Source organism: Tupaia chinensis, unplaced genomic scaffold (genome assembly GCF_000334495.1).
Source record: "Tupaia chinensis unplaced genomic scaffold, TupChi_1.0 Scaffold000532_1, whole genome shotgun sequence".
NCBI lineage: Eukaryota > Metazoa > Chordata > Mammalia > Scandentia > Tupaiidae > Tupaia > Tupaia belangeri.
Genome location: NW_006160045.1, coordinates 2,045,969 through 2,054,852, shown reverse-complemented (window position 1 = coordinate 2,054,852; position 8,884 = coordinate 2,045,969). Strand labels below are relative to the sequence as shown.

Here is an 8,884-nt window from a genome sequence, read left to right as displayed (position 1 = left end):
TGTAATACCTTTATCATTCTCATAACTTTAATATACACATTAAAATCTCCTTATCTTTCAAATTAGATTTTTGGGAAAATTCCCTATTTGTCATGCTTTTTTTCCTCCCCATCCAATAAACTCCCATACTAAATTGTAACTATAAAAAATATATATATATTACCTCCTAAGACCTCCTTCTATAAGTCTTGACACAAATGCTACAGCTAGAGTCATAACTTTTGACTGCCACAGAAACTCCTCCATCTTTATTCTTTTGTCATTTATACACACACACTAAATATATATATATATATTTAATCACAGTAGAGCACATGCATGTGCACATGACAGAGAAATAGAGTAAGACAAAGAAGCACCTTCCATAGGGTCTGGTCACATTGTGATCCCCTTCTTCCAGTCCTCTAGCCCATGGGATCTTGGTCATTCATGCTTGGGCCTGGCATGTTTCAGGCTGAGTGGACCAGGGATTCAAACTCCAATCACCATGTGGGATCCAGTTTCTCTTGAGCAGTACATAACTGCTGTACCATGAGGCTGGCCCTGGTTGCCATTTTAGGTACTGCTATGTTTCATCTGTCATGTCCCAGGGACTTTTACATAAGAGACAGAGACCTTCTCTATCAGGAAGAACATAATCTTCCTGCAGGCTAAGTCAGGCCTACTTCTGGGTCTGAATGGGGCCTGATTTCATGGCAGACTACATATCGAAATATGGAAACCTTATATTTTCGCTGTGAAACTGTGACCATGGAATCAGATATTCTTATTCTGTTATTTCTCTCTCATCTTTGTACACACTATCTCTGTTATTTTCAGCCTTTCAATAATTTGGAATAAAAAATTACACCAGGGTCATTTTGACCTTGGCATCAAATACCTGAAGAGTTTTTACTTATTTTTAAAAGTACATTCTTTCACTTACACCAGTTTGGAATATCTTAAACAGATATTTTTCCCTTGAAGATTATTTGAGTTTTGTTTTTTCCTAACACAGTAAAATATTCATAAGTCTTTGGGGATTTTATTAGAAATTGATGTAGACATCATGTGTCCCCACAGTGGCATCATAAATACTGTTTAAACAGGTTCTTTAATAAAACACACTTTATTATATTGATGGCTTAGTTTATGCAAACTATTGTTGAAGATAACTAAAATGTTTTGCAAGGGTAAGGAATTATAAGATGGTATATCAAATTTCAAGTATTTAAATTTATTTATTTATTTATTTTCTATTTTTTTGTTTTGTTTTGTTTATTTTTCTATAGGATGAGTGTGCTTGCCAGAGAGAGAAAGAGGGAAATTAAGAAATCATCTCCCAAGGAGGACAGCCATGCTGCAATCCTTTCTCTTTCATTCTCTTGGGATTTTGGACTTGTGCCCAGAATATATTTCAAGCCACTGGGTCTAGGACTCAAACCGTGAAGTCAGCCATGTGGAATCCAGCTGCCTTAACATCCAAACCACCTGGTGGTCTGCAAATATATTTTTATTAATGAGAAAATTAGCCACAATGTAACAGTCTTTGAATACTGACCAAGAGATTAATAATATTTTCACATTTCAATGAAGAATTTCCTGGGAACCAGCAGTTAGCGTAATGCCTACGTCGCTGGACTCTCATGTAGTCGACCGTGGTTCGCGTCCCGGACCTGGTGGCTTAAAACTCACGCCGGGCGCGTGTGCGTGCGTGCCCAAGATCCCGAGAGGAGAATGGAGGAGAAGGGATTGCGGCGTGACCATCCCCCCTGGGGGGTGATTTCTCACTTTCTGTCTCTATGTCTCTCTCTGTCTGTCTGGCGAGTGCACGCGCCCCATAGAGAAAACCTCTCAAAAAAAACAAAAAGAATTTCCTTACAAGACTAGGGCAACAGTCACAAGTAATGATTGAAAGGTGGCTTGCCGTTTCATATCATTTCCTCTTTTTCTAAACTCATGTTGTTATTCCTTATGTCCTCAATATTAATGTGGAGACCCCACCCAGCACCTTAGCTTCTCAGTGATGTTGAGTAGTCATTTCTTCCATCCCCCTCCGTCACTCCTTTCCAATCGCACCTTAGATTTTATTATCGGCAGGAAGCACATGCCCTGTGACCTCACCTCTTCCATTCTACTTTTAACTTTGCGGCTCATTTCCCTACTATGGCACCTCCGCCATTCATTCTTCCATCCCATGTAGAACTCCATCCACCACTGTTTTGGTTTTTGAGTTATAAATCTCCTTTGGTTTTCTGTCCCTGCCCACTTTGAGTCCATGTTCCATCCTTGACCAAGTCCTAAACCTGGCCAGAACCCCCTTAGCATCTCCTGAGATGGAAATAGCTGAAGAAAATGTCACAATAGTGCTGACCTGTCTCTTTTAAATTCACGACCACACAGTACAAATAGGCTTTCATCAAGGCACAGCAATCCTACTTCATGTTTCTAAAACATTGACTTTGCTACTCTCTTTTTTTTGTGAACCCTTTTTTTGCTTAAAACTTCTTCCTCCTGCAGTCACTGTACCACCTTGGTTAATGGCTTTGGCTGACGCCTCACTGAGGAAAGAAATCAAACAACCAGAGCTTTCATGTTTGCAACATTGCACCCGAAACACTTTGTACCTCTGTGACAATATTTTCTGCTGTCCCCCTAGAAATGTCCCTAATCTGATCCAGGATAAATTCTGTTTGCTCTGGCTCCTAATCCCTGTTTTTGTTGCAAGAACTTCACTCTTGGCATTGTTGCCTTTTTCTCCTACATTATTAGTATTTCCTTTTCTTTGAGATCTTTTGTGACAGTAAGCTAACATACGACCAAACAAGAAAACAAACCAGATTGTACCCTTGAAGCCTGCCAACTGTAGTCCTAATACTCAATAATTTTCTTCATAACGAACCTTTTTAAAAAGATTTTTTTTCTATTTTTTATCTTTACCACTTAATTTCTGTCCACAGTTTTTGTTTTTTGCCACTTCATTTATTTTTATTTTGTTCATTCTGATATATATCATACACAGGAATATATCATATGTATATGTTCTTTAATAATAAAGTGACTATTCATGTACATATGATCCAGCTTAAGAAACAAAAAATTTCTAGAATGTTTGAAGCCCTTCTAGATGTCTCTCTTATCATATTTCTCTTTACCCTGCCCCTTATCCCAAGATACAGCCACTATTTTTTTTTGGAGAGGTTTTTGCCATAGGGCGCGTGTGCTCGCCAGACAGACAGAGAGAGACATAGAGACAGAAAGCGAGAAATCACCCCCCAGGGGGGGATGGTCACACCGCAATCCCTTCTCCTCCATTCTCCTCCTGGGATCTTGGGCACACGCACACGCGCCCGGCATGAGTTTTAAGCCACCGGGTCCAGGATGCAAACCGCGGTCAACTACGTGGGAGTCCAGCGACATAGCCATTACGCTAACTGCTGGTTCCCAATACAGCCACTATTTTGAACTCTGAGCATCTGGACTCTCAATTCTGTTCCATGGGCTTGTTCCGGCAACTGTACCACACTGTCTTAGTCACTTGATTCTTATTAGGAGTCTTGATATCTGGTAGGGAGAATCTCACGTTATTAATCTTCTTCAAGAGAATCTTGGCTATTCCTGGCTCTTTCAAAATTTATATATCAAATTTAGAAGCTGTTTATCAAGTTATAAACACAGACAACCTTGCTGGTATTTTAATTGCAATTGCATCAATAGACATTTTGGTGAGAATGATATTAAGTCCTTATCTCCACAAACATGAGAATCTATTTTATTATCTTTTCTCCCAGTTTTTACTGTGAGGTTTTTCAAAAGTAGTGAACTGATCGCTCATATATTACCCATTTAAATTAAACAATTGTTAAGATCTGCTACATCTCCTATGAGTATAGCTGTCTCTTTCCTTTGTCAATTTTCAAAGTAAGGCATTGTTATAACCGTCTCTTCCAGTGATGACAAATTGGTTTAACTGAACTCATTTGAAAATATTTTATAGACAACATAATACTTTCTCTAAAAACCAGGGCATTCCCTATACAACGTAATACTATACCTGTTCCATCAGGAAGCCCATGTTTCCACTGCTTCTCGAATATCATCTAATAGTCGATCGATATTCAAGTCTTTGTTGTCTCCAAATTTTGTTGCAAAGCCTTTTTGTCCTAAACAGAATCTTGTGGAGAGCCACATACTGTTTCTTATTAATGTCGGTTATTTATAGCCTATTGTATTCTAGAGAGGTTCTGACTCATTTATTTTGATGGCACTGACTTCTGCAGGTCAGATGTGATGCAGAATGCTTCAGATTCTGAATTTGCATATGCTTTCACGCTGTCCTTTCTTGCTGTTCGCTTGTTCCTCCCTCTTGTGAACATAAGTAAGGTCCAGTAGCTGGATTGGGTTCGGTTGGATAGGTTTACAGTGTACTTCCCAGTGCTTCACACAGGAGGGACATCACATCAGGTTGCCCCACTATTGGAGATGCTATTTAGTTAAGCTTGTGACTACCAAATCTTTCTGTTTGTGGAAGTGTGAATTTCCCTTTAAAATGAGTTAGTAATCGCTGATGTAGTTGCTTAGGGTTGAATTGTGATCTCCCCCGACACTCCCCAAAAAGATGTATTGGAGTCTTGGGACCAGCAGTTAGCGTAGTGGCTATGTCACTGAACTCCCACGTACTTGACTGTGGTTCCAGTCCCAGACCCGGTGGCTTAAACTCATTCCGGGCACATGTGCGTGCGTGCTCAAGATCCCGACAGGAGAATGGAGGAGAAGGGATTGTGGTGTGGCCATTCCCCTGGGGGGTGATTTCTCACTTTCTTTCTCTTTCTGTCTTTCTGGAGAGTGCATGCACCCTATAGCAAAAACCTCTCAAAAAAAAAAAAAAAAAAAAAAAGATATATTGGAGTCTTACTCCTTACCTCAGAATGGAACTTTTCTTAGAGATAGAATCTTTACAGAGGTAATCAATTTAAAATAAAGTCATTAGAGTGGGCCCTAATCCAATATGACTGCGATAATTATAAAAGGGGAAATTTGGACACAGATAGACATGTGTAGAGGGAAGATGATGTGAGGAGATGCAGGGAGGAAATGGTCCTCTGCTAGCCTAGAAGAGAGGCCTGGAAGAGATCTTTCTCTCAGAGCCCTCAGGAGGAACCAATCCTCCCAACACCCTGATATCAGGCTTCTGGTTTCCAAAAGTACGAAACGATATATTTTTATTATTTCAGCCACTTAGTTTACATTTTGTTACAGCATCCCTAGCAAACGATACAGTAATACTTGGCGCCCTGCAAATCCCTCATTGACCAGCATTTGTTGATTCTGTCACTTCTTCTACATTTATTAAGAAAAACTTTTCATGGCCAGCAGACCGTGTAGTGATTACATCACTGGACTCCCACATGGCTAACCAGTTTGTGTCCCAGACCTGGTGGTTTGAAAATCATGCTGGGCTCGGGAACCAGAAGTTAGCGTAATGGCTATGTTGCTGGACTCCCACGTAGCCGACCGCAGTTCGCATCTCGGACCCGGTGGCTTAAAACTCACGCTGGGCGTGTGTGCGTGCGTGCCCAGGATCCCGAGAGGAGAATGGAGGAGAAGGGATTGCGGCATGACCATCCCCCCCTGGGGGGTGATTTCTCACTTTCCTTCTCATTGTCTCTGTCTCTCTTGCTCTCTGGTGAATGCAGGTAGTCTAAGGCAAAGACTTCTTTAAAAAACAAAAACAAACAAAAGAAACAAAACAAAACGCACACACACATACACACACACAAACCTGGCAAAACAAAACCTCCCTAAAGAAAAGCTTTTTCTTGTCATCTGGGAATATTCTCTTGTTAAAATTAGGGTAAATTCTTCTTTAATTTTTAACATTCAGAATAAGGAATTGATGGGAACCAGCAGTTAGCATAATGGCTATGTCGCTGGACTCCCACATAGTCGACCACAGTTCGTGTCCCGGACCAGGTGGCTTAAAACTCACGCCGGGCGTGTGTGCGTGCGTGCCCAAGATCCCGAGAGGAGAATGGAGGAGAAGGGATTGCAGTGTGACCATCCCCCCTGGGGGGTGATTTCTCACTTTCTGTCTCTCTGTCTCTGTCTGTCTGGTGAGCGCACGCGCCCTATAGCGATAAACCTCTCCAAAAAAAAAAAAAAAAAGAATAAGGAATTGATCATTACATTTAGTGATAGGACATTAGTATTTTATCTCCCCTCCCCCCTTTTTTCATTACCACCATACTTAATAGAGTTTTTACTTATTCATTATTTCACAGTAAATTATAGTTATTCCTCATTCTTTTTTTTTTTTTGGAGAGATTTTCACTATAGGGCGCGTGCGCTCACCAGACAGACAGAGAGAGTCATAGAGACAGAAAGCGAGAAATCACCCCCCAGGGGGGATGGTCACACCGCAATCCCTTCTCCTCCATTCTCCTCTGGAGATCTTGGGCATGCACGCACACGTGCCCGGCATGAGTTTTAAGCCACCGGGTCCGGGACGCGAACCGCGGTCAACTACGTGGGAGTCCAGCAACATAGCCATTACTCTAACTGCTGGTTCCCTATTCCTCATTCTTGTAGTTGCCCAAAGTGTACTAAATTTGGTCAGTGGTACACGTTCCATTAGTTATTGAAAGCTTCATTGTTTTGGCACAAAAATATGTCACCTTGTGCTTTGCCTGACTCAGATCTAGAATCAACCACTTGTCCAAAGAACAGTCAGGGGAGGGAACCAGCAGTTAGCATAATGGCTATGTCGCTGGACTCCCACGTAGTCGACTGCGGTTCATGTCCCGGACCCGGTAGCTTAGCACTCACACCAGGCGTGTGTGCATGCGTGCCCAAGATTCCGGGAGGAGAAGGGATTGCGGCATGACCATCCCCCCTGGGGGTGATTTCTCGCTTTCTGTCTCTATGTCTCTCTGTCTGTCTGGCGAGCGCACGTGCCCTATAGCAAAAACCTCTCCAAAAAAAAAAAAAAAGAACAGTCAGGGACATTTGTTTTAGGCCCTTTCACAGGACACAGCCAGGAAGTATATCATTTTTAAAACATACGTTTATTTTAATATTTCTTTTTGAAATTAACATAAGAATTTTTCTTTATCTTACTATTTATGATAGTTTCAAAATTATTGTATCATGTGGGGGAATCTTCAAAAAGTTCATGGAAAATGTGTATTCTGAAAAATCTATGTGTGGATCTCAAAATTTTTTTCACCAAAAGAATTTAATTCTATTTTCCCATGAACTGAAATATATACATATACATATATATAGATATATATAGATATATATATACACACACACACACACATACATATACATATATATTTTTTTTTTCCTTCCATGAGCAAGAGAGAAAGACAGCACCCCCAACAAGGTCATCATGTTGTGAACCACCCTCAGCCAGTCCCAAATCACTGACGTACATGCCTCCGGCTTGTTTAGGGAGGTTCCCAGATATGAACTCAGAACCATCCCATATGGATCAGTCTTGCAGAGCATTGCATCACTGCTGCGGCACTGTCCTGCCCCTCCACAGACTTTGCAAATTCCCCTTATATCCTGTCTGTACGCCTATGTCCCTTCTCATACACAACACATAGGCATGTTGTATGTAATGTCTGATCTGTTGCTTTTTTCATGTTGTAATATGTTCTAGGCATCTCTTGGAATCAGCAAAGGAATCTTTTCTCTTTTTAAAGCTTTGTAGTATATGTGAATGCATTATTTATTCCATGAGTCCTCTATCAATGGACTTTCCTCCCCAATATTTTACTATGAGCAAAAATCCCATATGAACAACCTTTTGCATGTGTTCTTTCTTTTTGTGGAGGCTAATCTTTAAGGTTTCATCCAAGAAGAAATATTACCGGTTAAAAGATAACTCACATTTTTTAATATTTCCATCCTAGACATTTTTTTTAACAAAACAGATATTAGTGAGAAATAAATTCTACTTCTCTTTTCCTCCACACTGCCTGTGGAGGGGGCGGCCATCTCCTACCCAGCATTATGGCTGACCTCAGACCGCTTGTGAAATCCAAGATTGTCAACAAGAGGACCAAGAAGTTCATCTGGCACCAGTCAGACCAATATGTCAAAATTAAGTGCAACTGGCAGAAACCCAGAGGTATTGACAACAAGGTGCAGAGTAGATTCACGGTCCAGATCTTGATCCCCAACATTGGTTATAGGAGCAACAAGAAATCAAAGCATAGGCTGTCCAGCAGCTTCCGGAAGTTCTTGGTCCACAACGTCAAGGAGCTGGAAGTGCTGCTGATGTACAATAAGTCTTACTTGCTGAGATCGCCCACAATGTTTCCCCCAAGAACCGCAAGGCCATCATGGAAAGAGCAGCCCAGCTGGCCCTCAGAGTCACCAATCCCAATGCCAGGCTGTGCAGTGACGAAAATGAGTAGACAGCTCGTGTGCACATTTTATTTGTTTCTAAATAAAACCACACCACCACCACCCCCTCCAAAAAAAAAAATAAATAAATTACAGTCCCAATGATCACACCAGTACTTAAGCAGCCAAGGCTTACTTACCATAGTTTGGGCAGCATATTTGTATTGGAGGCAGAAATCCTGGAGAGGATATTGGCTCTGTGTGGTGGTGGGGTTGGGGGGGGGGGAGGTAACAAATGAAATGAAATATCCTCATGAGAATTTAAAGCCACTTGGAGAGTATGTTCTGAAGGAAAACAGAGGTATTGGATTTAGACTGTGGATAAAATCCTTGGATGTTCTGGTGTTTGATGAAACAGAAAGGCTTTTGGACATGAAATCTGAAGCGGATCAAAACACCACTCTGGAGATTTTGCAAAGCAGAGGGACTAAATCTTAACCTAGCCACTTGGGTCTCAGGACTTGGAGAATCTGGGATCCATTCTGGA

The 8,884-nt window shown here is 41.2% G+C and overlaps 1 pseudogene; it reads left to right on the top strand.

The window, feature by feature from the left end:
- The first annotated feature begins 8,001 nt into the window (after positions 1–8,001).
- LOC102468649 (putative 60S ribosomal protein L32') lies at positions 8,002–8,408 on the top strand (annotated as a pseudogene).
- Positions 8,409–8,884: the final 476 nt, after the last annotated feature.